The sequence below is a fragment of the Trichechus manatus genome, unplaced genomic scaffold (assembly GCF_000243295.1).
Source record: "Trichechus manatus latirostris isolate Lorelei unplaced genomic scaffold, TriManLat1.0 scaffold00198, whole genome shotgun sequence".
In the NCBI taxonomy this organism is placed as follows: Eukaryota; Metazoa; Chordata; class Mammalia; order Sirenia; family Trichechidae; genus Trichechus; species Trichechus manatus.
The window spans coordinates 4,461,477-4,489,016 of NW_004444134.1; the positions used below are offsets into that span (position 1 = coordinate 4,461,477).

The window sequence follows — 27,540 nt, forward strand, 5'->3', positions numbered from 1 at the left end:
GATGGTCACTCATTTCTCGAGCGGCACCATCTGGCCACGTGAACCAACAGTTCAGGAACTACTATTAGTGCTACCCTTCTCTCTTAAGTCAGGGCACTCAAAAAGTGTCCAACCAAATGGGCTATCCCTTCTGTTTTCCCACATCATCCCTATTTCGTTCTCCTGCCAATATAGTCAAAGTGTATTTTCACGCTATTTAAAAGGGCTGAACACCAGGAGTGTCTGTCTGGGATCTCTGAGGAGCAGATGACAGGAAATTGTCATTAGGGAGATGAAGGGTGTGATTTAAAGTGCTGGGGTGGCGCTTGGCCCTGGAAGGCTTTGTAAGGGTCAAGGTAAGAGTGCTGAGCAGAGGGACACTCAGGGCAGAGCAGGGCACTGTTTAAAGAGAAATTTGGGAACAAGGTTTGTGAACAGCCATTTGCCCCTCCATGTCTAGAATAGGCATTTTCTTTCTAACTCCAAATTAACATTCCAACTCTGCTCTGATTTCCAGTGTACCCCCGAGCATCCCAAGGCTGCTTGAAAATGGCAGCACGAAGTCAAAGTGCCTGCATCCCCAAAGGCTGAAGTTCTGAGCTCAGAATTTCAAGTGCACTTCTTTATTTGGGGGTTCTTGTTGCTGCCTGGCTGAGGTCAACTGCATGCATATTGTGAAATGAGGAAGTAAAATGCAGAAGGTGGTAGGAAGGAATTGTTTACAGAGAGGAAATCCTCCACAGAACACAATGCTCTTTGTTCCAGTGTGCTGGATAAAGAAGAGGAAGGGGGGTCTGCATTAAATCTTGGTATCAGGCTTGTGCATTTCACCACTGCGACCACCTTGGTCACAGATGCTGCCTCCGTGCCCTCCTCGTTGACTTCCACTAAGGACCTGTGCACAAACCTGGACAGGGACAGGTCTCTCTTGGATGACATTCCAGAGAAGTCAGCCTTGGCTTTGTCAAAGGCATTGATAATTCCCAAACTCCAAGAATAGACCCCCGACTGTAGTTTTCTTCCAGCTTAAGCCTGGGCAGGGAGACCTCTTATGTCTCCATTATCCATGACACTTGGCTTTGTCCAGGCACAGAAGTTGTCATACCTGAGCGTGTTTTCCACCTGGAAGAAAAAGGAGAAGAGCCCCAGAATCCCAGTGTAGTTCAGCCACCAGGCTTACCTGCTCCCCCTCCTTAGCTGTCCAGGATGGTGGCTTCAAAGTGCTCTTTCCGTGAGAGGGCCTCACAGAGGTTTATAAAGCCCATGCCAGTGCTTAGGGCTCCTCGCTTAATGAAAAATGAGAAAATGCCAAACACTGTGGTATGTTTTAGAATTTTATATTTAAGAAATGGATACTTCGAACATAGAAATACAATGCAATATAACTGTGCTATTAGAGTTAGAGCTCTGATGGCGTAGTGGTTAAAGAGTTTGGCTGCTAACCAAAGGATCAGCAGTTAGAATCCACCAGCCACTTCCTGGAAACCGTAGGGAGCAGTTCTACTCTGTCCTACAGAGTTGCTATGAGTTGGAATCAACTCGATGGCAACAAGTTTGTTTTTTTTTTTTTGGTTTATCCCCAAGTTAACTATAGGATTTACCAAAATCCCCTTTTAGCACTTTAGGTAAAAGGGAATTCATTAATTTACCAAGTATTGGAAAAAATCTTTTCTATCAAACATCATTATGTAGTTTCGTTAATGGGACACAAGTTAAAATTTTATAATTAGAAGACACATCTTTTCAGTGTATCTATTTCAGTGACTCTATATTTTACCTCATTAGGATATAATTTCAACAGTCTAACTTTGAGGCCCTTTTTGAGGCCCAAGATAAATGGCTCCCAAGCCACAAGCTCTGCTGCCTGGCATCTCAGGCCTGGGCCCTATGCCAGGTCCCCAAGTGCCCTGATACCACCCCCAATGATCACCTGTGTCTGGTAGGGTGGTGTTTATAGAGCTGTAAGACACAGTCAAAATGGAGTTCCAGTTCAAGAATATTCAGATTTCCTGTACCTACTCAGCTGGTTAAGGATGAAGGTCAAAGTTGATTTCAAATAAATGATTCTTTACTAATTAGAAATTGGTTGTATTTTTATCTACCGTTGGTCACTCTGAATCTAATCATGTTGCTTTATCACTAACAGTGAGTAGTCTTCTCATCCCATTGGCAAAGAATTGAACCCACATCTTAGCTCTTATCAGCAGTTTTGCACCTGACATTTGAGTAATTGGAAGTGTTAGGAGGCTTTTTTCTTGGTATATTTCCTTCCATCTCAAAATGAAAATGAGACTTGGTCCAAAATTTGGTGCTGTGATGAAATGGCCAAAGTAATTTGTACAGATAGGGAGCTAATGGTGTACTACTGGATGCTCAGAAAAAGAGCAGCTAGCCTTTATGGAGAATCACACCCAGAAGGCATTTCCAGGGAAGACAAGTGTCAGGAGTTTCACTTTTCATCTATTTACATGCATGTACTTTATGGGGAGGCCAGATTGTTTTGAATAAGACATGCTATTGGGATGCCTGTGAACTCTGTCTACCAGCCTGTAAGGCACAACAAGAAATGCCCACTGGAGCACAGAGTACTCCAATAATCTTTAACAGGGTCTCTGGGGCCAGAGAAAGACATGCTAGAGGAGGCAGGAGGCAGTAGCATTGCCTGTGCTAACAGAAATCCACATCTGGGCATTTGACCAGTGGGAGAGGACTGCAGGTTCTGGGCTGGCTTGGGGGAAGCAGAAAGAGGAGCTGGTCTGAGGGAAGAGGGTGAGGCAGGTCATGTGATCAGGTCCTCTGATAGGCAGCCCTAAGCTGGGGCTGGGAGAGTCCTCAAACTCCTCAAAAGTTCCCAAGATGCAGCCTCACCAGTATCAGCTTAAAGCACCCCCCTACTTACTTTCCCTAAAAGTTCTATTTCAGTGTGTGGTAGTGGGACTTTGGATTGTTTAGATCATTGTATCTGACCTTTCCCTACCTGGGCCATCTTACAAGGGCAAAGCTGGGTGAGAGGCCCATGTGACGCCCAGACTGCTGTTCCCACGCCACTGGCAAAGGGGCTGACCTTCAGCCAAAAGGTGCGGTGGGGAAGCCTGCTTACCAGAAATGCTTCTATGGATGGGAAAGCACCTTCCTTATATTATAAAGGTCATCACCCCCACCACCAGTTGCCATTGAGTTGATTCCAATTTCTGGCGACCCCATATGTGTCAGAGTAGAACTGTGCTCCATAGGGTTTTAAATGGCTGATTTTTTGGAAGTAGATCACCAAGCCTTTCTTCCAAGGTGACTCTGGGTGGACTCAAACTTTCAACCTTAAGGTTAGCAGCTGAGCGCATTATCGTTTGCACCACCCAGGGACTCCCATCCTATAATAGTAAGAGAAAAATCAATCTCCTGAGTGGTTTTTCTCATATCCTCTACCCTGAGCTGAACTATTCCTGTTTTGAATAATTGTTTGCACCACCCAGGCGCATGAATAAAGGTTGAAGATTTAAAATATAAATGGTATCATTTTAGGTATATGTGAGGAACTTTTAAATTTTGAGGTGCTGGTAGGGCTAGTTTGGGAGAGGGGGAGGATTTCAGAACTAAAATTGGAACAGGCTGCATAAGCTCAATTACCACCATTGCTTCCCACCATTACTAGCCCCTGATTTTCCTCATGATATTTTCTTTTTTGTTATTCTTTCTTCCTCCTCCTATTCCAGTAAGATTAACTAAAGTTTCTCCTTGGAGGGTGGCAGAACAAACTGATAACCCTCAAGGACTAGGATTAACTCATCTGCGATGTGACAATAACGGTGCCAGACGACCTTCAAGGATTGCCAATAAGAAGTTAGATCATCTGGGGAGGGCAGAATGTAACCACCAGAAGAGAAACTATAATCCTGTCCATATAAAAACTTTCAGCCAGTCTCCAGTCGGGGAGACAGGTCTTTTGGAGGAGCTCATTCCCCTCTGTCTCCTGTATATCAATATACAATAAAACATTCTTGCTGCTCACCTCATCCCTGTCTCAGTATTGGCTTCTGCAGCAGGCAGCTCGGACCTGCCTTTGGGGTAACAAATTCTGGCACCCAACGTGGGGCTCTCCAGTCTCTTGAGATGTGGTGGCCCCGGGGCCGGCCCAGGATTGTCTGGCTGTCTCCCTGAGCAGCCGGCTACAAGAGGCTCCCTTTGCCTCCAGGGAGCTGCCAACAGCACCGAGGCCTACTGTGGCACCACCAGTCCCCAACCGTGCCAGATGGAGGTAAGGAAAAAAAAAGCAAGACTGGTATAAGAGGATCCTAAGGTGAGTCCATGTTACCTCTCCCTGTTGTGCTCAGGGCCGGGGCAGATAGGGCAGTCCAAGGTTTCCAGAATGGGATCTGAGCCCTTGGTTTCTGAGGCAGGAGGCGCCTCAGATGACTGATCCCAGTAAGTAGGGTCACAGAAAAGGACTCTTGGTGACTCTGGAGTCTTGGTCTTAGGTGTGTGAGGGCTCTGAGTATGTTTGGGAGGTTGAGATTCTCTAAGATCACCTCTGTCGGCAGGCAGGGCTGTCTGAGAGGTTGAAGGGGTAGAGAGCACCTCTGGCAGCTTGCGGGATTTATTCGTTTACTGTGGTTCTGTGTCTGTCCTGTCCATCGTCTGTGTGTACCTAGTCTTATACCATCTACTTGGGTGCCCTGATTTGGCTGTTAGGGAAAGTGAAAATACCCCGGGTGAGACTGGTTCTTGAGACAGCCATAGTATCTTAAGATCAAGTTCACAGGTTCGCTGATCTGGATCCTGAAAGCCCTGAAAATGCCAGAACGGTCAATATAATCTTTACAAGACAAAGTGCCCTCAATATTAAGAGAAAGCTTCAGAAAGAAGGAGGTACAGGGTTAAAAATCCCTTGGCTAGTAGAGCTGGCCTGCCAAGTTTACTCTGGCAGAGATAAGGGACAAGAAAGAAAGAAAATTGCAGACCAAAAGCACCAGGCAGCCTTCCTAGCTGCCACCTTGCAGGCTGAAGGCCATATCTCAAGAAAACAAAGGAAAGGAGGGACACCAAGGCCACAGGAGCAGAGAAGCCCCCACACCCCTTTGAAAAGAGACCAGAGCAGCTGGAGTAGTAAAAAAAAAAACAGACATTGAAAGTGAGAGTATACCAAATACCAAACAAAGGAACAGAAAAAGAAAGAAATTAGTTACCTTTTGCCCTTCAAAATGCCTAGGGTCAACTTAAACATATGTAAATGTCTTCTATGAATCAAGAGAGTGATGGTGGGGCAAGATCAGGCCTCCACTGCCCAGCTCCCAGTCTCCAAGGTCGTGTAGCTCCAGGGAATCTTTTAAAGACTCTGACCAACTAGGTAGAGACCCTTTCAAGACAAAGATTAGAAAAATTGCTGCTTTGCTATAGTTATCAGAAATTGGATAGATCCCAGTCATAAAAGAACCGTAAACAAGTTCTGTCTATTACAGGGGAACTCTAAGAAGCCAAAAAGAATAGAAATCACAATGAGACACACCTGAAATGGCCTGGAAAAATGTTTCCAGCAGTAGCCAGAGGCTTAAAGTTATACCATATCAATGAATTGGTCAGCCGAACAGAGAATTTGCAATTTCCAAAGCCAGTTGATAAAATATGAGCAATAGTGAAAGTTAAATGAAAATTAGAATATTTAAACAGACTTTTTTCAACAACAGTTATATTTTATTATATACAGGCTTAAAATAATTCCCAAGACATTTTATGTAACTTATTGATATTAAGTTAATAGATATTTGTCATAATTTAAGCTTATATACTTTAGCTTTTTACACCACAAGAGCAAGAATATATATAGATATATATATATACTTAAGTCTGCTAATGAGTGTGTTCCTTTTTGCCATTTTAAAAGAATGCACTATAAGAGGTATGAAACAAAGACGTTTAAGAGGTTTATTAAAAAGGAAATTTATTTAATATGGTCAAAAGTTTTATCTGTCTGACTAAAGTTTAGGGGTTTAATTTATAATTTATGGTATTTTTTTGAACATTAATGTTGAATGGCATGTAGGGTAGAGAGTTGAGTTTCTTGCTGTTGGAATGGCAGGGGTTTTCTTTGATTTCTGAGTTGAGGGGTTAATTTGTTCTTTGTGTGGTCTGCCTCAAAGATGGGGGTTTGGTCTCTCAATGGAGTGAGATTCCTGGGTCGAAAGATGGACCACATGGCTTTGGAGAAAAGAAAAGAAAAGGACTGGTGTTTTTTGCCTTTGAGATCTTTGGTTGAATGATTTGGGTGTGGTTTCACAGTGGCTTGTGGTGGGCTCCTGATGGCTCTGGAACTTCATGGAAAGCCACAAGGGATTTTTGTAAGAAAAAAGTGCTAAAGCGGGTTATTTAGCATGTTTTAAATGGTACGAGGAATGTTGTCAGGATTGGGGGACAAGCCTGATTCTCGTTGGGCTGAAGTTGGTATTTCCTCTTGTGTTTTTGCCTAGTGTTAGACAGAAAATATATAATATTATGTCATAATTTTATTATTATGTCTTTGTTGTTAACTTGGTCACAAATTTATTACTATTATTTTTTTAATCTAGCCTTATCAAAGCCAATAGTTTGATTGGAGAATTCACATCATTCACCTATGAAGCCTTTTTTTATTACTACTCAGGTATTTAGAGACTTGTATATTCTTGGTATATCCTGACTATATGGTATTATGTCTCAAAATTATTGTGTATTATATCTGAAGTTCCTTAAAAATACGGTTAATGGTTATATTTAAAAATATTTTTATCTGGAGTTTTTTTTTTAACTGATTTGATTTGGCCTTTAAGTTATGCTTATAATTAACTTCTACCAGGTCATTCACTATAAGAGTATTATTTTATAAATTAATCATGGCCATAATAAGTTTTGTCATCTACAGATAAGTTTTTACTTTACTGATTTGCTGAAAATGTTTGATACTGGACCTATGAAAAAGCTGTGACTAGACTCAGTCAAGGCTTCCAGAACTCTTATGCAGAAGCTGATGAGTTTACAGCCGCTGCTGATCCAGAATCACATGGAACAAAAACTGACTACATAAGATTGAGTAAACAAAAAGATACTGTGGGTTTTATGTGAGAACATTGCAAATGTTTTAAGGTCCTACTTTCTGGATATAAGAAACCATTTTCCTTTCTTCTAAATTACCTAACTAATGGGTTTAAATATTATAACTCTTAAATTAGAAATTCCTGTTGGTAAACTTAGCAAAGTTGTAAATATCATAACCAGAAAAGTATCGAAAATTCAAGCTATGATTTTACAAAATAGAAGAGTATTAGCCTTCCTGTTAGTCTCTCAAGAAACGGTTTGTACCTTAATAGATAAACATTGCTGTATTCACATTAATACTCAGTCTGAGGTTTTTGCAGAATGTAGTTGCTGTTGAGACACATGAAAAACAGTTACTGATACTGCTTATGCATAAACAAACAGCTCATGAGAATTATTTCCTTGGTTCAAAGACCCTAGGGTCATGGTTTCGTTGGTTATTTTGGACAATTGGCCTAATATTGTTGTTAGTGTTTCTGTTTTATTTCCTAGTTTGCTGTATGGTGCTTGAGATCCTAAAGACCAAATGGTGCCCAATTACCATTCATCAATCATTTTCGATGAAAGATTCTATAAGAAGATCATGATCCAAAAAGAAAAACAATTGATATTTTTATGCAATAATGTGTGGCCCCAATGTCAACTAAGAGGCCAGGAAGGATGCCACAACATGAGTCCATGGCTTACCATACGATTCTGCAGCTTGGTTTGTTTTGTAAAAAAGAAAAGAAACGGGACGAGGTCCCCTATGTCCAAGCTTTCATGTCCCTCTACCAGACCTTAAACCCTTCTAACCAAGTTCTTTTTCAGGCAAAACTGAAGACAAAGGTGCTCCCTGAATCCTCAACAGAGGAATCACTTTTGAAAAGATTAGTCCTGGTACCTGCTTTGGTCTCCCCTCCCCCGTATGGAGAAGGTGTGGTTGCAGTCAACCAGTTGGGATGGAGAAAGGTGGAGCCTGATTCTCGTACAGAGAGGGTAGAGGAGGTTAGAGGAGAGAGGGAGAGCCAAAAAGTGAGAGTTGGACTGCCTCAGGTATGGTCTGCCCCTCCCACACCCATCAGGGTACTGTTTTTAGTGAGGGCTCTGTCGGGGTTTGGGCAGGGAAATTACTTGAAATTGTTTTCAAAGTCTTCAACAATAGAGATCAGGTGACAGAAAAAGGAAAAAAAAAATGAATGAAGCAAAAAGCAGCCTTGCTGACAGCTGCCCTAGCCCCTCCAGGTCCGGAGAGAAGAACAAGAGGCCAAAAACTACACCGCCCAGAACCTGGATAGGGCTGAAGAATGCTCACCTCACTTCTCATTCTAAATGACTGATAAACTCTGAAAGAAAGTACTGTCACCCGAGACCCAAGCATGTGGTATATAGTATCAGCTCTACATGAAGAAACTCACTACAAGAGAGATGCCAGCCTTGAGTGAATCCTACAGGTGGCTACCAGGCCAAATTTCCTAAAAACCATCGAGGATGTTATAAAGAGTTGTCCCCTACGTGCAAGACACAATCCAGAGACTTCACCCCACCCAATGGAACCGAGAGTCCAACACCGAGAAACAAACATGGGAGAAGACTGGCAAGTGGATTTCACAGTAATGCCCTGGGTACTTGGGAACTTCAGGTACCTGTTGGTCTTCGTGGACACCTACTCAGGGTGGGTAGAGGCTTTTCCTTGTTGCACTGAACAAGCTCTAGAGGTAACCAAAGTACTACTCAAAGAAATTATTCCTCGTTTTGAGTTGCCAATATCCATACAAAGCGACAATGGGGAAGCCTTCATGGCAATGGTTATGCAAGAGGTTAGTAAGGCTCTAGACGTTAATTGAAAATTACATTCAGCCTGGAGGCCACAGTCAACTGGGAAGACTGAAAAGGTGAATCACACTCTGAAGAAAACCCTAGCCAAGTTCTGCCCATTGCCCTGCTCAGAATCTGGGTAGCCCCTCGAAGTGGGCTTAACTTAAGCCTTTATAAATTAATATATGGAAGACCATTCCTGAAAAAGTTGACTTTCCCCACCTCAGTAATAACCAAGGTGGAGAAAAGAGACTGGGTCTGTACTCTGAGAACCATTATAAACACTGTTAATCAATATGCTTTTGCCCGCTTGTCTCTCCCTTCTGACACTCCCCTTCATAGGTTGCAACCTGGAGATTGGGTCCTGTTGAAAACCTGGAAAAAAATCAACGCCCAGAGGATCAATTGGCCCCTAGGTGGAAAGGACCTTTTAAAGTTCTCCAGCATTTTTTCTTCCTTGGGATCCCGGTTAACCTCCTTAATAACCTTAAGGGTAGTGATTATTCTGGTTTGTTTTTGTGTTCCCTGTTTTATGAAAATATTGACAAGAGAAACTACAGATACTCTTAAGGCTGGAAAAATTTTTACCGTGGTAAGTCGAGATCCCCTTTCTTCAGGCTCTGGGGACGCATGGCATCTAATTCACCAAGATGCAGCTAACTTCCACTCTAACTCACCCCCACGCCCCTACAGCCCCTAGCTAATACCAGGAGGTTTCTCACCCAAGCGACGCTCCTAACCAGCCGGAAGTAGCCAGAAGAAGCGATGCCCTGTTTCCCAAGATTGAGAAACTTCCAGCAGAAAGGGAGGATTGAACAGGCTGCATAAACTCAATTACCGTCATTACTAGCCCCTGCTTTTCCTCATGATACTTTCCTTTTTGTTATTCTTTCTCCCTCCTCCTGTTCCAGTAAGATTAACTAAAGTTCCTCCTTGGAGGGTGGCAGAACAAATTGATAACCCTCAAGGACTAGGGTTAACTCATCTGTGATGTGACAATAATGGTGCCAGATGACCTTTAAGGATTGCCGGTAAGAAGTTAGATCATCTGGGGAGGGCAGAATGTAACCACCGGAAGAGAAACTATAATCCTGTCCATATAAAAACTTTCAGCCAGTCTCCAGTGGGGAGACAGGTCTTTTGGAGGAGCTCATTCCCCTCTGTCTCCTGTATATCGATATACAATAAAACACTCTTGCTGCTCACCTCACCCTTGTCTCAGTATTGGCTTCTGTGGCAGGCGGCTCAGACCCGCCACTGTGGTAACAAAACACTCCATTCCGAAATTAAACTAAGGGTTTTACTTCTACTCGCATGATAGCCATTGTTGTTGTTGTTAGGTGCCAGCGAGTCGGTTCCAACTTATAGTGACCCTATGTACAACAGAACGAAATGCTGCCCATTCCTGCGCCATCCTCACAATCGTTGCTATGCTCAGGCCCATAGTTGTAGCCACTGTGTCAATCCATCTCATTGAGGGTCTTCCTCTTTTTCACTGACCCTCTACTTTACCAAGCACTATGTCCTTCTCCAGGGACTAGTCCCTCCAGATAATGTGTCCAAAGAATGTGAAACGAAGTCTCACTATCCTTGCTTCTAAGGAGCATTCTGACTGTACTTCTTCCAAGACAGATTTTTTCATTCTTTTGGCAGCCCATGGTGTATTCAATATTCTTTGTCGACACCATAACTCATAATTCAAAGGCATCGACTCTTCTTTGGTCTTCCTTATTAGCTATCCAGCTCTTGCCTGCATATGAGGCAACTGAAAACATCATGGCTTGAGTCAGGCGCACCTTAGTCTGCAAGGTGACATCTTTGCTTTTTAACATTTGATAACCATTAGGCTTCTGTTAAAGTTTGCTTGTTATGTTAAAAGTGCTCCCACAACTGGCCTTTGAAAAAGCTTCATTAAGTAAATTAGACCTTATAAACATGTTGTTGTAACTACCTTAACAAGTTCCCCAGCAAGCACCTAGGCATTATCTCTTTTCTCTCAGCTAAATAAGCAGTTTATTTACACTTTCCTAATTAATGGTCAGTGCTATATCCAAAGATTTCAATTAAGTTGGCCCAGCTGCAAATATATCACTTAACTTCCATATTACTAAACTTTCATGTCAAAATTGTTTATGCTTTTCATTTTAGAAATATTGCCGTAGTTAACTTGTATCAAGAATGAGAGATTTGTGTCAGACTAGAAACTGATGTAAAGAAAGTTTCACAGTTAATTCACCCTTGTAAATCTCACCTCCTTGCCTGCCATTGCTTTCATGTGAAGCTGTTATCTGTACTCACTCTACTTATCAAACATCTCTTTGTTTTGCCTGTAAGGCAGAGCATACTGTTACAGCCAAGCTGAAGGCATGCTCTCCTGCGGTTCATTCCTTCAATAAACTTTGCTTGTTTTAATATTAAAATTGGAGTGTTGGTCCAGTGACTTCACGAGGACAAGTAAAAGGGGATTAATGAATTCGCCAAATACTAACTAAAAAAAACAAACTTGTTTTGTGCCAAGCCATCTGCCCCCAGTAAGGGGCCCACCATGCTGGGCCAGGCAGGCACTGCCGCTGCCTCACAGTAGCAACCACAGAGCAGGACGAGAGTATGTGTGTGGGTGGCTGAGTCACTGGAACACTCGCATAGGGGGCTGATTCCAGTCAGGGGTCAGTGTGGCCTTCCTGGTGAAATTGTCCTTGAAACATGCAGCAACAAACAAGCAGCTATCAGCGATTTTTCTGCTTTGGTGGGTGAAGTGAAGACAGCAGAGTTAAGTACCTGAAGTGGGAGGAGAGATTACTGCTGAGGAGGGAGAAAAGGGTATAGCAAGTCCCCCTTCAGTTAAGGCTCAACTGTGTTTAATAGTCAACAAGGCGAGGACAGCACATAGCTATGCCTCAAGAATCTTTCTTTCTTCATGCAACTACAAAGAAATAGCTCTGCCTCAAGATCTGCAAATCAGTCTGGTTTCATTTTGCCTTCCCCCACTGACTGCAGGTGGCTTCCTTGTCAAAATAGGAGGTAATCTTGAGCAAACGGAATACAGTCATGTTTCTCTAGCACGAGCCTGGCTTTCCACAGCCCCTGCCTTTCTTCCGGCCTAGTTCCCTCCTCCTCCTCGCCCAGCCCAGCCTCTGTGTCCTGCCAGATTATCCTCTGAGCTGCAGTTTCAATTGTTTCTACGGTAAACACTGGTTGTTGTTGTTAGGTGCCTGTAAGTCCACTGAGATTCATAGTGAACCCATGTGATAGAGTAGAAGGGGCCCAAAGCATTTCCTAGGCTATAATGCTTGTGGGAGCAAATGCCCAAGTCTTTCCTCTTGTGGAGCTGCTGGGTGGGTTCAAACTGCCAGCAGCTGAGGGATTAGCTGTTGCACCACCAGGGCCCCCTAAACATTTGCAGTCACCTTCAAATAAAGTGCAAGCATTATGCTAGGTTCTGGGGAGACTACAAAAAATTCAGCAGTGCCCTAGCCTTCAAGGACAGGTCCCTGGGTGGTGCAAACAGTTTGTGCTCAACTACTAACCTAAAGGTTGGCAGTTCAAATCCACCCAGCAACTCTACAGAAAAAACCATTGGCAATCTGCTTCTGTAAGGATTACAGCCAAGAAAACCCTATGGAGCCATTCTAATCTCCAACACATGGAGTCACCATGAGTCAGGATCAAATAGAGGGTAGTGGGCTTGGTTTTTCTGTTTGTTTGTTTTTGTTTGGTCCTCAAGGAGAGTGTGTACTCCAAGGAACATAAACGATGGCCCTCAGAATTAAGTGCAAACTCAGCTTCAAAGGCCCCAGCCTTTACAACTCTCTTCCCCGTTTCTTCTCTGTACACAGCCAGGCCCCTCCGTGACTACGTTCATGAGTTTCTCTCTCCACACCTTCGCTCCTGTTGTTCCATTGCCTTGAAACGCCCTCCCAGATTTTCAGCTTGCCAGCCTTTTTCTTGAGTTTTTGAGCTCAACTTCCATCTTCTTCCTTTTGTTCATATCTCTTTAATCCCAGCTCCAGCACTCGCTGTGTGATCTTACACAAGTTATTAAACCTCTGTCCTCAATTCCTCCTCTGTAAAATGAGGGCAATGATTCGTGCCTTGCTATGGTCTAGACTTGTCCTAAAGACCAAATATACAAATGGATTAAATGTGCTTTCTAAATTGCAAAAGGTACTATACAAACACATTGAATTATCATGTTCTATCTTGTATTACAGGAGCCCTGGTGGTGCAGTGGTTAAGAGCTCAGCTGCTAACCAAAAGGTCAGCAGTTCGAATCCACCAGCCGCTTCTTGGAAACCCCATGGGGCAGTTCTACTCTATCTTACAGGGTCGCTATAAGTCAAAATCAACTTGATGGCAACAGGTTTGGTTTTGGGGTAGCTTATATTATGGGCAAATCCACCAGCTGCTCCACAGGAGAAAGATGTGGCAGTCTGCTTCTGTAAAGATTTACAGCCTTGGAAACCCTATGGGGTAGTTCTACTTTGTTTTATAGTGTTGCTATGAGTTGGAATCAACTCGACGGCAACAGGATCTTGCATTACCACCACTCATCTCTCAGTGTGTCATACTTCGGTGGCTTGCATGTTGCTGTAATGCTAGAAGCTACGCCACTGGTATTTCAAATACTAGCAGGGTCACTCACAGTGGACAGGTTTCAGTGGAGCTTCCAGACTAAGACGTACTGCAAAGAAGGACCTGGTGATCTACTTTTGAAAAAATTGGCCAGTAAAAACCTTATGGATAGCAGCGGAGACAGCCAGAATGCCCCTTAGAAGCAAGGATAGTGAGACTTCATCTCTCTTACTTTGGACATGTTATGAGGAGGGACCAGTCCCTGGAGAAAGATATGCTTGGTAAGCTAAAGGGTCAGCGAGAAAGAGGACGACCCTCAACAAAATGGATTGACACAGTGGCTACAACAATGAATTCAAACATAGCAATGACTGTGAGGATGGTGCAGGACTGGGCAGTGTTTCGTTCTGTTGTATGTGGGGTATGTGCGGTCGTTATGAGTCAGAATTTACTCGACGGCACCTAACAACAATAACAGCAACAACATCTTGTAGTAAGTGTACTTGTTTTTCTTTGATAGTAGATTGTAAACTCCTTGGAGAAAGGGGTCATGTTTAATTATCTTCATATTTCCCACAGTTCCTAGCACATAGGAAGTACCCAACACATTTGTGTAGTGTTAAACCCATTGCCATCAAGTCAATTCCAACTCATAGCCACCCTATAGGACAAAGTAGAACTGCCCCCACAGGGTTTCCAAGGCTGTAATCTTTACAGAAGCAGGCAGACTGCCACATCTTTCTCCATGGAGTAACCACCAACCTTTCAGTTAGCAGCCGAGCCCTTAACCACTGCGCCACCAGGGTACCTTGTGTAGTGTTAATCTGAATTAATGCAGATTTCAACAATGCTTCAGATTTAGCCAGAGGGTAGGCAGGGCTGCAGAGTTGCACAGTTCCAGGGGATGAAGCTGTGCAGCCAAAGCCTGGCCCCAGGGTAGGATCCTAACATGACAGCACGTGAGATAGCCTTACATTGCCACAACTTACCCCAACCACTCAAAAATTAAACATGGAGTATCAGAAGTTGCAGAGGGCAGTGGTGGTTCCATGGTAGAATTCTCCCCTTCCATGTGGGAGACCCAGTTTCGATTCCTGGCCTATGCACCTCATATGTAGCCACCACCTATCTGTCAGTGGAAGTTGCATGGTGCTGTGCTGCTGCACAGGTCTCAGCAGAGCTTCCAGACTGAGATGGACTTGGAAGAAAGGCCTGGTGATCTCCTTCTAAAAATCAGCCAGTTAAAACCCTATCGACCATAGTGGTCCAACTGCTAACCAATCATGGGGATGGTGCAGGACTGGGCAGCATTTCATTTCATTGTACATGGGGTTTACTAGACAGCAGCTAACAACAACAATTGGAAGCTGCATTTAAATTTTAAACCATCTCTCCTCCAAAAAAGAATGCTAAGAAGGGTGTGTTTTAGAGGTGGGTACACAAAGCGCAGCACCATGCATCTCACCGTGCTTAGATCTACGTCATCATCAGGAAGCAGGATGACCATGCTCAGTTCCCCTCCCATGCAGGGCAGCTCCGAGACCTGGGTGTGCACCTCCTCGATGATATATCATCCACACTTGTCTGTTCTCATTCTAAAAGGAACACATGTGGTGGAAACCAGATGACCAACCAGATGACTGAAAGAGGAGGGCAAAAGGTTATAATCTATTAAAACTATGAACTTGACTCAAGATACTCACATAATGCAGATAACAAGAACATCATCTCTGGTGTTTAGGCCTCAATTGCATTTAAAAACCCAAAAGGAATAATTGTCATTCTCAGCGTCCCAATGTTTCAAGACAGTTTCTACACAGATAGACATAGCCTGACTTTGCTAATTTTAAAAGGCTTTTTTCCAGTATGTTTTTCATTAAGCTGCTTAGACCACTTCCCTTTGAAACATACAGCACTGATGAGGACCAGTTTTGAGTCAAATGAGTTGGCAGGCAATACCTCCAAGATTTTGTCTTTTAAAAAAGAAGGAAAATGGGTTTAAATAATATTTGGACATGCACTCTGTAATAACACACATAAAGAATATACCATGACAATTATAGTGCCTGGAAGTCAAATTAATGTAAATTTGATATTGCCATCAAAAAGTAATACATGAGTTTTCACAGGATGTTGGAAACTTTCTTAACAAGATGGGGTTTAGAGAGTTGAAGTGGCTATTGTCCCTGCAAGAAGGCAAATTATAATTCTTTTAAAGAGAAGGTAGGAATAAATAGAACAGCAATATTAAATAGTTCGATAAAATAGAGAAATATTTATAAAATAAGTTAACAGGTTGGATATAGTAAAACTGTAGCTATATCTGGCTTTATGAGGAAAGCTTTTAAGGACTGAAGAAATGAAAAAGTGCTGAAAGGAGGAAGAGAATCCTGCCACTCTGAGTGTGGAGAAATACAGAAGTGAGGGGTGGGGAGGTTAGCATGAGGAAAATCTGCCATGTCTGACTGGAATAGTGGGGTGGAGAGTTGCGGAAGATGGGTGTCTGGGAATAGGTGACAACCACTGTGATGGCTAAGGTTGTGTGTCGACTTGGCTGGGCCACGATTCTCAGTGGTTTGGCAGTTATGATGTAGTTTGGCAGTTGTATGAGGATGTGATCACTTCAGTGATGAGATTTGATATAATGTGATCATCTCTGTGATGGGATCTGCTGTGAGTAGCCAATCAGCTGGAAGGGAGTTTCCTTGGCTTTTGCTCACTGTGGATCCTGCAGCTGGCTCCTGTTCATCTGACCTCTGGTTCTTGGGACTTGAGCTGACAGCTTGCCTGCAGTCTTGCCTGCTGATCTTGGGATTTGTCCATCTTTGCAGCCTGTGAAAAAGAGCCCTGCTGTCTGACCTGCCAATCTGGGGTTCACCAGCCCCTGTGGCTACATGAATCAGGAGAAGCCTCCAGCCTGGCCTACAGATTAGGGACGTTCCAGCCTCTACAGCTGTGTGAGCCATTTCTTTGATCTAAATCTCTCTATATAAATACTTATACACTTTACTAGTTTTGCTTCTCTAGAGAACCCAGCCTAAGACAACCACCAACTTTACAGGGTCCTACCATGTAGCAGGCACCAAGAACTTCACCTACATTACTTTATCTGATCTCACAACACAGCCTTTAGGAGGAAGGCCCTGAGATGATGCCCACAGGATGAGGCCCACCATGAGGCTTCCCCAGCTCCCACATTCAAGGCAGGGCTGGGTGCCCTGAATGGGTACACTCCCTCTCACAGTTGTAATTAAGCCAAAGATCTTCCAGCATCAGGACTGTTTTCCATCTTTGTGTCCCCAGTGCCTGGGAAAAAATCAACTTTCCTATGTGTTTTTTAAACTAAATGAACCTGGATGAGACCACCTCAAACACCAGCCATTCTTTGGCTGCTATGCATTGAGATATGAGGCCTTGCTGCTGCTGTATTGATAGGTTGGGAATGTTGTTGTTGTTGTTAGGTGCTGTCGAGTCGGTTCTGACTCATAGTGACTCTATGTACAACAGAAGGAAACACTGCCCAGTCCTGCGCCATCCTCACATTGTTGCAGCCACTGTGTCAATCCATCTCGTTAAGGGTCTTCCTCTTTTTTGCTGAACCTCTACCAAGCATGATGTCCTTCTCCAGGGACTGATCCCTCTTGATAACATGTCCAAGGTATGTGAGAAATAGTCACACCATCGTTGCTTCTAAGGAGCATTCTGGTTGTATTCCTTCCAAGAAAGATTTGTTCATTCTTTTGGCAGACCATGGTGTATTCAATATTCTTCACCAACATCACAATTCAAAGGTGTCAATTCTTCTTTGGTCTTCCTTATTCATTGTTCAGCTTTCGCATGCATATGAGGCGACTGAAAACACCATGGCTAGGGTCAGGTGCACCTTAATCCTCAAAATGACACCTTCACTTTTTAACACTTTAAAGAGGTATTTTGCAGCAGATTTCCCCAATGCAATGCGTCTTTTGATTTTTGCTGCTTCCATGGGTGTTGATTGTGGATCCAAGTAAAATGAAATCCTTGACAACTTCAATCTTTTCTCTGTTTACCATGATGTTGTTTATTGGTCCAGTTGTGAGAATTTTTGTTTTCTTCATGTTGAGGTGTAATCCATACTGAAGGCTGTGGTCTTTGATTTTCTAGAGTAAGTGCTTCAAGTCCTCTTCACTTTCGGCAAGCAAAGTTGTGTCATCTGCATATCGCAGGTTGTTAACGAGTTTTCCTCCAATCCTGATGCCAAGTTCTTCTTCTTATAGTTCAGTTTCTCGGATTATTTGCTCAGCATACAGATTGAATAAGTATAGTGAAAGGATACAATCCTAACACACACCTTTCCTGACTCTAAACGACGCAGTATTCCCTTGTTCTCTTCGAACAACTGCCTCTTAATCCATGTACAGGTTCCTCATGAGCTCAATTAAGTGCTCTGGAATTCCCATTCCTCACAATGTTATCCATAATTTGTTATGATCCACACAGTCAAATGCCTTTGCATAATCAATAAAACACAGGTAAACATCTTTCTGGTATTACCTGCTTTTAGCCAAGATCCACCTAACATCAACAATGATATCCCTGGTTCCATGTCCGCTTCTGAATCCAGCTTTAATTTCTGGCAGTTCCCTGTCAATATAATGCTGTAGCCACTTTTGAATGATCTTCAGCAAAATTTTAGTTGCACGTGATATTAATGATATTGTTTGATAATTTGCACATTCGGCTGGATCACTTCTCTTGGGAACAGGCATAAATATGGATCTCTTCCAGTCGTTTGGCCAGGTAGCTGTCTTCCAAATTTCTTGGCATAGACAAGTGAGCGCTTCCAGCACTGCATCTGTTTGTTGAAACATCTCAGTTGGTATTCCGTCAATTCCTGGAGCCTTGTTTTTCACCAATGCCTTCAGTGCAACTTGGACTTCTTCCTTCAGTACCACTGGTTCCTGATCATATGCTACCTCCTGAAATGGATGAATGTTGACCAGTTGTTTTTGGTATAGTGACTCTGTGTATTCCTTCCATCTTCTTTTGATGCTTCCTGCATCGTTTAATATTTTCCCTGTAGAATCCTTGACTAGTGCAACTGGAGGCTTGAATTTTTTCTTCAGTTCTTTCAGCTTGAGAAATGAGCATGTTTTTCCCTTTTGTTTTTCTAACTCCAGGTCTTTGCACATGTCATTATAATACTTTACTTTGTATTCTGGAGCCACCCTTTGAAATCTTCTGTTTGGTTCTTTTACTTCATCATTTCTTCCTTTCGTTTTAGCTACTCTATGTTCAAGAGCAACTTTCAGAGTCTCTTCTGACATTCATTTTGGTCTTTTCTTTATTTCTTGTCTTTTAAATGACTTCTTGCTGTCTTCATGTATGATGCCCTTGATGTCCTTCCACAATTCAGCTGGTCTTTGATCATGAGCATTCAATGTGTCAAATCTATTCTTGAGATGGTCTCTAAATTCAGGTGGGATATACTCAAAGTTGTACTTTGGCTGTCATGGACTTGTTATAACTTTCTTCAGTTTCAACTTGAACTTGTATATGTGTAATTGATGGTCTGTTCCCCACTTGGCCCCAGCCTTGTTCTGTCTAATGATATCGAGCTTTTCCATCGTCTCTTTCCACAGATGTAGTCGATTTGATTCCTGTGTATTCCATCTGCCGAGGTCCAGGTGTATAGTTGCCGTTTATGTTGTTGAAAAAGGTAGTTTCAATGAAGAAGTCTTTGGTCTTGCAAAATTCTATCATGGGCTCTCCAGTATCGCTTCTATCACCAAGGCCATATTTTCCAACTACTGATCCTTCTTCTTTGTTTCCAACTTTCGCATTCCAATCACCAGTAATTATCAGTGCATCCTGATTGCATGTTCGATCAGTTTTAGACTGCAGAAGTTGGTGTAAAAATCTTCAATTTCTTCATCTTTGGCCTTAGTGGTTGGTGCATAAATTTGAATAACAGTCGTATTAACTGGTCTTCCTTGTAGGTGTATGGATATTTTCCTGTCACTGACAGGGGTGTACTTCAGGATAGATCTTGAAATGTTCTTTTTGACAATGAATATAACGCCATTCCTCTTCAAGTTGTCATTTCTGGCATAGTAGACCATATGATTGTCAGATTCAAAATGGCCAATACCAGTCCATTTCAGCCTAGCATATCAATGTTTATGCTTTCCATTTCATTTTTGAGGATTTTCAATTTTCCTAGATTCATACTTCGTAATTCCACATTCCAATTATTAATGGATGTTTGCAGCTGTTTCTTCTCATTTTGAGTCATGCCTCATCAGCAAATGAAGGTCCCCAAAGCTTGACTCCATTCACTTCCTTAAGGTTGACTCTACTTTGAGGAGGCAGCTCTTCCCCATTCGTATTTTGAGTGCATTCCAACCTAAGAGGTTCATCTTCTGGCACTATATCAGACAATGTTCTCTGCTACTCATAAGGTTTTCACTAGCTAATTCTTTTTAGAAGTAGACCAGTGGGTCCTTCTTCCGAGTCTGTCTTAGTCTGGAAGCTCAGCTGAAAGCTGTCTGCCATGGGTGACCCTACTGGTATTTGAATACTGGTGGCATAGCTTCCAGCATCACGGCAACACGCAAGCCCCCACAGTACAACAAACTGACAGACACATGGGGGAGGTTGTAAATAGTTAACAGAAATTTTATTTGCTGGTGACTATTGCTGTAAAGCCTTTTTTTTTTTTTTTTAAGTCTCCCAGAATAATTAAAAACACAGCACTTTCCCTTGTCTAATAATCTTACCCATTTACATATGGTAGAAATATTCATGGAGATCCTAATAACAACATAAAAGTGAAAGCTCTCACCTTCAGTCTTCTCTGCAGCCCAGGAACTGTTGCACTGCCTGAAGGCCTTGGCAGCTGCTGCAAAGCAGAGCACCTCTGGCTCCGACTGGTAAAATTGCTGGCAAGATTCTTTAAAGTCCTAGAGGAAATACTGGTATTAAAACAATCCTTCCCATTCCTAAATAGCCAACGGATTTTTCTGAGAAGTGGAAATTCTAAAAATTATGTCGATGAGATGGTCAGCTTCCTATCATCAACCCCAGATTGTCATAGATGGGGTCAGTGACTACACTGTGAAGATGATACAGAGCGACAATGTAACTGACTAGCCATAACTCACAGAGAAAGAGCAGTCTATCATGGTCACTGGATTTTAAGGCCCTTAAGATGGTATTCTACTGTATACCTTTATGACCCATCCCTTCACTCCCACTCCAACACCTATCATTCTTTTTTGGGCTTCCCAAGAAGTTACTTTTATTTAGGGTCTTTAATTCTACTCCACCACCTGCCTGTCAGTTTGTCGTACTATGGGGGCTTGCATGTTGCTATGATGCTGGAAGCTATACCACTAGTATTTCAAATACCAGCAGGGTCACCCATGGTGAACACATTTCAGCAGAGCTTTCAGACTAAGACAGACTGGGAAGAAAGGCCTACCAATCCACTTCTGCAAATTAGACAATGAAAGCCCTATGGATCACAACAGAATATTGTCTGATATAATGCTGGAAGATGAGCCCCCTAAGTTGGAAGCCCTCAAAATACAGACAGGCTATAATAATGGACTGAGCATACCAATGATTGTAAAGATGGGGCAGGACTGGGCAACATTTTGTTAATTCGTACATACGGTCACCATGAGTCAGAGCCAACTTGACAGCAGCTAACAACAACCCCTGATTACCGATAGCTTTGCTAAAGTTAGTCATTTTTTCTTTATCAGTCATGACCTCACTAGATACAACTTACTGAGGGGAAATCCTAAGTCTTCTCTCCAAAGAGCCTGTTGGCTATTCTCAGCAAGTACTCCATTTCTGGTTTGCTAATTTCAGTGAGAAGTGACTGGAAACCCTCGTGAATGTCTTCACCCCTATTTAAAGAAAGCATCTGTTAAAAAAGAAAAACAGAGCATTGTAAGCGCCATCCTTCAGTTTCCCAAAGAACAGTGGGTGTTCACCAAGTAAAATCTAGAAAGAAACTCAGCTTCACTGGGTCTTTCCCTATCTTAACAGAGAGGTGGGTTGACTTTGTCCAGAAGGTTCAAACATTTGGGGAAGGATCATGTAAGCAAACCGGAAAGTGACCAAGCAGCAGTGTTAATGTTCGGTAGACTGAAACTTGCTATGTACGTGGGTCATCAACAATGAACAGAAATGACAATTAGAGCAATAATCCCAAGGTTTACAGTAGTGCCCCAAGCATAAGCTACCATGAACGCTGTTATGCTAACATACTTGTGTTCATCTTTCATGGTTAATTAGTAAAAGGACATACGGAGCACTTGATGGTTTCCCTGCTCTAGCAGCACAGGCTGACTTGTTCCTCAAGACAGAGTTACACATGCAGTGTATTATGCGGGAATCCTACCATGTCATGTTCCTAGAAACCATGCCTTTGTCCAATAAAACTAGATTAACTAATATCTTCACTATTTTTAACAAACACAGAAAATTCTTTTACCTTAAAAATCTGGTTTCTCCCCTGAGATACTCTTTTAACCTTGAAGTGAAACTACCCCTAAATAGCAGAGAGGCTCATAAATAACAGAGAGGCTCATAAAATAAAGAATATAACCTGGAGTACTGCACTCCTTTAAAATATCATCTATAGGAGACCAGATGGTCAACAATTACGGTAAAGCAAAGATGAGAAGGTTGGGAAATGGAACAACCAGAACAGAATTAATGAGAATGTTGACATATTGTGAAAAATGTAACCAGTATCACCGAATAATTTGTGTAGAAATTGTTAAATGAGAACCTAATTTCTTGTGTAAACTCTTACCAAAAATGCAATAAAATATTTTTTTTTAAATTCGGTTTCTCATTCATTTGCCTAAAATAAATACCAAATGGATTAAAAATATAAAAAATTGAAATCATAAAAGTTCCAAAGAAAAATATAGGTGGACATTTATATAATTTTAGTGTCAAGAGGACTGTCTATATTTGACACCAAAGGAAGAAAACACTAAGAAAAAATGATAAATTTGACTACTAAAATAAAAGGAAAACATTATTTACTTAAGACATAAATTAAAAGCATGGAAAATATCTGTAATATGTATATGACAAAGAGAAAATCTATTTAATCCATAGGCAGTGCTTAAAAACTCAAAAAGAATATATATATATATCCCAAATACAAAAGTAGGCTAATAATAAAAAAAGGCTAATTCTAAAAGAAGAAATATGAATGGCTAATAAACAGATGGAAATGAAAATAACAATGACTTGCAATTTCCCTCCCTTCAAATTGTCAGTGATATTTGTAATAGTAAAAACATTATAATTAGCTTAAATGTCCATTTTTAGATGACTGATAAATTATAGGACATTTACATAATGGAACACTAGGTAGTCATTGTAAATAATGCCACAGAGATGCATTTATGAACAGGGAACAAGGTCCATGTTATATTTTGTGAAATACTCATAGATAGGACATATCTAGCTGATTTAGCAGCTAAAGATATAAAGATCTGGAAATATTTTATGTTGTACATCTTCTCTACTCCTAACTCTATTTTAGATGAAATTAACTAACATAAATACCAATAGCAATCTTGTTTGTGAGACATTCTACAAGACAATGACTAATCTCTTCAACAAGTCAATGTCTCCAAAAATGAAGAGGGGGTGGGTGTCCAGAGGAAGCATCCTGGATTAAAAGATTTTTAAGAGACATAACAACCAAATATGATGCATAATCCTTGAATGGATTCTCTTTTGAAGAATCAGCTGTAAAAGACATTTCCTGATGCAAATTCCAACATTCTTTACTGTGATGAAAAAAACTAATCACCAACTTTATATGGAAAAGAGGCCTCGAATAGCCAAAGCAATATTGAAGGAAAAGAACAAAGTAAGCCTCACCCTTCCCTACCTCAAAACATCCTATATAGTTAGAGTAATCAAAATGGCAGAGCCCTGGTGGCACAGTGGTTAAGAGCTCAGCTGCTAACCAAAAGGCAGCAGTTCGAATCCACCAGCTGCTCCTTGCAAACCCTATGGGGCAGTTCTACTCTGCCCTATAGGGTCACTATGAGTCGGAATCGACTCCACGGCAATCGGTTTGGTCTGGGTTTTTTTTCTGTGTTGCTTTCTCTTCTGTGGCACCATGTCCTTCAGCAACCCTGAACTCCACCCTTTCCTTGTTGTTCCCCGTGAGACTGCCCTTTCTGTGTGGGTTCCTCTTCCTGTGCCATCATTTGGAAAGTGCACTCAGGCAGAAAATGGAGCTCACCTCACGTGATGCCCTTCTCTCAAAGATCAGAGCCTTGCACTGTCTGCTCAGCTCCAGAAAGCAGTTGTTTTATACATCTTTCCCAGTTTTACAGTTAATTACAATAGGGCGATAAATCCAATACTTATTACTCCATCTTGGCTAGAACTAGAAGCGACATGAATGGGCAGATTAACCACTAAGCAAGGTGCACACCTGCTTACATCTGTGGTGGAAAACAGGTGAAATTGTTCACTACAGATTAGAAAGTACACACAAGGAAACCCATGCGTACCTTGCTCATTGGGTAATCCGTCCCTGGCACTTGAACTTATTAACCTCTAAGCTCAGGTCCATCACACCTGTGGCATGAGGTGCGGGGCTGGATAAGCAGTTCTCAGACTTCAGAATGCATCAGAATCACCTGGAAAGCCCCAGCCTCAGAGTTGCTGAAGTCTAGTGGTAGGGGTTGGGGGTGTGTGCGGCTTGAGATTATTCCAATATTGCACACACAGCAACTACACGTCGAGAACTACTGGACAAGATCTATGCTAGTCACCCCGATAGTACGTTGAAAACACCTGGGAAGGTTTTTAAAACTAGTAATGCTGAGGCAGCATCCCAAAACAGTTAAATTAGAATTTTCAGTTGAGGGTAGGCATGGGTTGGTTTGTTTTTAATATTAGGTTAGTCTTTGAAATTGCTCCATGTATTGCTCCTGTATCCAGGAGGCCAAGGAGAAGAACTAATTTTATGTGCAAACTTTAACATGCACATCATTATTTTCTTTTTATTGGTTTAGTTATGTTGGTTGGTAAAACTACATGCATGGTAAATAAAAATTCAAACACTTCAAAAGTGTATACTAAAAAAAAATTAAAATATCCAGGGCTGGATAGGATTAAGCGCTCCTCAAGGGATTTTAATATGCAGTTGAAGTTGAGAACCCCTGGGCTAGATGGTCTCTAGTGTCTTCCTGCTCTGATCTTCTATAATGATATACAGAGGGGGAACTTGCAAAGGGGAAGGAGGGGCAGGGAAGTTACTCTTTTTGGGGAGGGAAGGTAAGATGGTGGGACAAAGAAGGCTTGCCAAGTAAAAACCACAGCCCCAAAAGATGGGATACATGAGCACCCTACCAAAGATAGTATCTAAGAGATGACTGTCAAAACTGCATAAGTCTTTTATTATGCAAAAGTTCTCAAACTTCTGAAGCTGTCTCCTCTAGATTTTTATTCTGCTCATATTCAAAATTATTTTCCAGGCCAAGCAATGGATTCTCCACCCACGATATCGGTTTCCAGTATGCAATTTGGATTTCCAGTATGCAATTTGGATTTGTTCTCTTGAATAAACTCTTATGCAGCCACAGAAACTTTTTGAGCTAGAAAATTCTCCAGACATTATACAACCAATATTTTTATGGCTAATATACACAATACTCTTGGTTTATAAAGCACTTTCACATACACATTTCATTGGATTATCTCTTGTGAAGCAGTAGGCCAAAATGATATCATCTCTCTTATAAGGTTTTGAGAAGTTATGTGGCTTAGGAGAGGCTTCATAGTGAATCAGAGGCACAGCCTGGACTTTAGAGCTTATCAACTACTGCTGAGGCTAGTGCCTTACCACAATACAGCAATATCTCTGAGTCTAGGTAAAAAGTGAACTACGGAGGAAATTATCACACATCTGCCCAGTCCTACCACGGTGTTTTCTCCCTTCCCATTCCAACAGCACTAGTAGAAGTCCTCATGAGCAGCTCCCTGGAGCTGTGGAAGAAAATAATGTACAGTTTGTATCAGTCCTGTTACACTGGCTTAGTTACACTGTGGTAACAAATAATCCCCAAAATATCAGTGGCTTAAAATAACACAGGTAGGCAGGGCACTCAGGGCCAGGCCAGTGGAGTAGCCACCATCTCAAATGTTGCTCATGTCGTGCTAGAGGGACAAAAGGAATTCTAGAGGCTCTCAAAGTATCAGTTAATAATGTCACTTCACACAGCTCATTGGCCAGACTCATGGCCCCACAAAAACCCACTACTATTGAGTCAATTTCAACTCATAGCGACCCTATAGAACAGAGTAGAACTGCCTCATACAGTTTCTAAGGAGCACCTGGTGGATTTGAACTGCTGACCTTTTGGTTAGCTGCCATAGCTCTTAACCACCACACCACTATGGTTTCCATGGCCCTACGAGGAAGCCAAAAAGAACAATCCCATCGTGTGCTGAAAGAAAGGAAAACCCAGCGCTTCCAACTGGCTAGCTCAGGTTCGACCCCCTGCTGAGAATTTGCATTTCCACCCCAGATATCCTGAATCAGAATCTACAATTTAAGAAGATCCCCAGGTGATTCTTATATGTAATAAATTTTAAGAACCACTGCTCTACTAGTAAGAAGCCCTGATGGCACAGTGGTTAAGAGCTAGACTGCTAACCAAAAGGTTGGCAGTTCGAATCCACCAACTGCTCCTTGGAAATCCTATGGGGCAGTTCTGCTCCATCCTATAGGGTCACTATGAGTCAGAATCGACTTGATAGCAACAGGTTTTGGCTCTAATAGTGGTTCTCAGCAGCTCTGGTGTCACAGTGGTTAAGAGTTCAGCTGCTAACCAAAAAGTCAGCAGTTCGAATTCACCACTCACTCCTTTGAAACTGTATGGGGAAGTTCTACTCTGTCCTGTAGGGTGGCTATGAGTCAGAGTCAACAGGACAGCATTGAGTTTGGGTTTTTTTAGTGATTCTCAGAATTGGTCCCTAACTAGCAGCATTAGCATCGCCAGGAAACTTGTTAAAAATGCAAATTCGAACCTGTTCGAAGCCCTGGGAAAACCAGAAACTTGGCAAACGTAATGACTACACACAATTCCTCCTTTTTTTGTTAGTGGAGGCCCCTTCTTACCTGCACCATTTGGGCAGCTGTGTCTCCTTTTGCCCCCAGGAAAAGCTGGGCAAGGGAAGAGGAGACACAAAGGGGAGAAAAAAATACTCTGTATAAAGGGTTCTCTTCACATAGCTTCTTTTAAAAGACGGATGGCAAAGATGCCATTTGCTTCAGCCAGAGGGTCCACGGTGGAGAGCTGGAACCAGAGCACGGAGAGAAACATTGTTATCATTGTGTGTCCTGACAGTTAATCGTCCTCTTGGCTCTTGGCTATTATACAGCCCAGGGAAGTGGGAGGTGAAGGGGGTGGTGCTTGAGAAGCTGACTCTTATTTCTCCTTCACCCTCACCCAGAGAACTCCGCAGGGCAGGGTGAGGATCGGGTAATGCTTGGCAGCAGGGAACCCGCAGGTTATGTTTCTCAAAGGGGCTAAGCAAGGCAATTGGCAGCTCCCAGAGACTGCTTGACATCTGGGAGGGAGGGCAAGGACAGTTAGACCTCAACCACTCCTCCTTTTCAGCCCCACTAACTCGCAGGCCACACTTCTCCCCTGCCCTGCCTGACACCGCCTCTGGTTGTCCAAACACGCCCGTAGTGTGCCCTAGGTCTGTGCCCCTCAAAGCACCCATGCAATAATTGTCTGTCTCTTCCTCTTTCCATTTCTTTTCTCCATCACCTCCCTGTAAAAAATTTCATTTTCCACTTTCCATGGCCTTAACCGTGCATTAGGAAGAGAGCAATATGATTAAAATAATTTAAAACAATAATAAAAGCTAACATTTATTGAACCCCTACTATGGTCCAGTGTCCCTGGGTAGTGCAAATGTTTAACACGCTCAGTCGCTAACGAAAAGGCTATAAGTGCTCCACCCAGAGGCATCTTAGAAGAAAGGCTTGGTGATCTACTTCCAAAAATTCAGCCACTGAAAACCCTACAGAATATAGTTCTACTCTGACACACATGGGGTCCCTATGTTGTTGTTGTCATT

At 42.3% G+C, this 27,540-nt stretch overlaps 1 pseudogene; it reads right to left on the minus strand.

Annotated features, from left to right (window-relative positions):
• Positions 1 to 580: 580 nt before the first annotated feature.
• On the minus strand, positions 581 to 26,774 carry LOC101353270 (serpin B6-like; annotated as a pseudogene).
• Between the last annotated feature and the right edge of the window lie 766 nt (positions 26,775 to 27,540).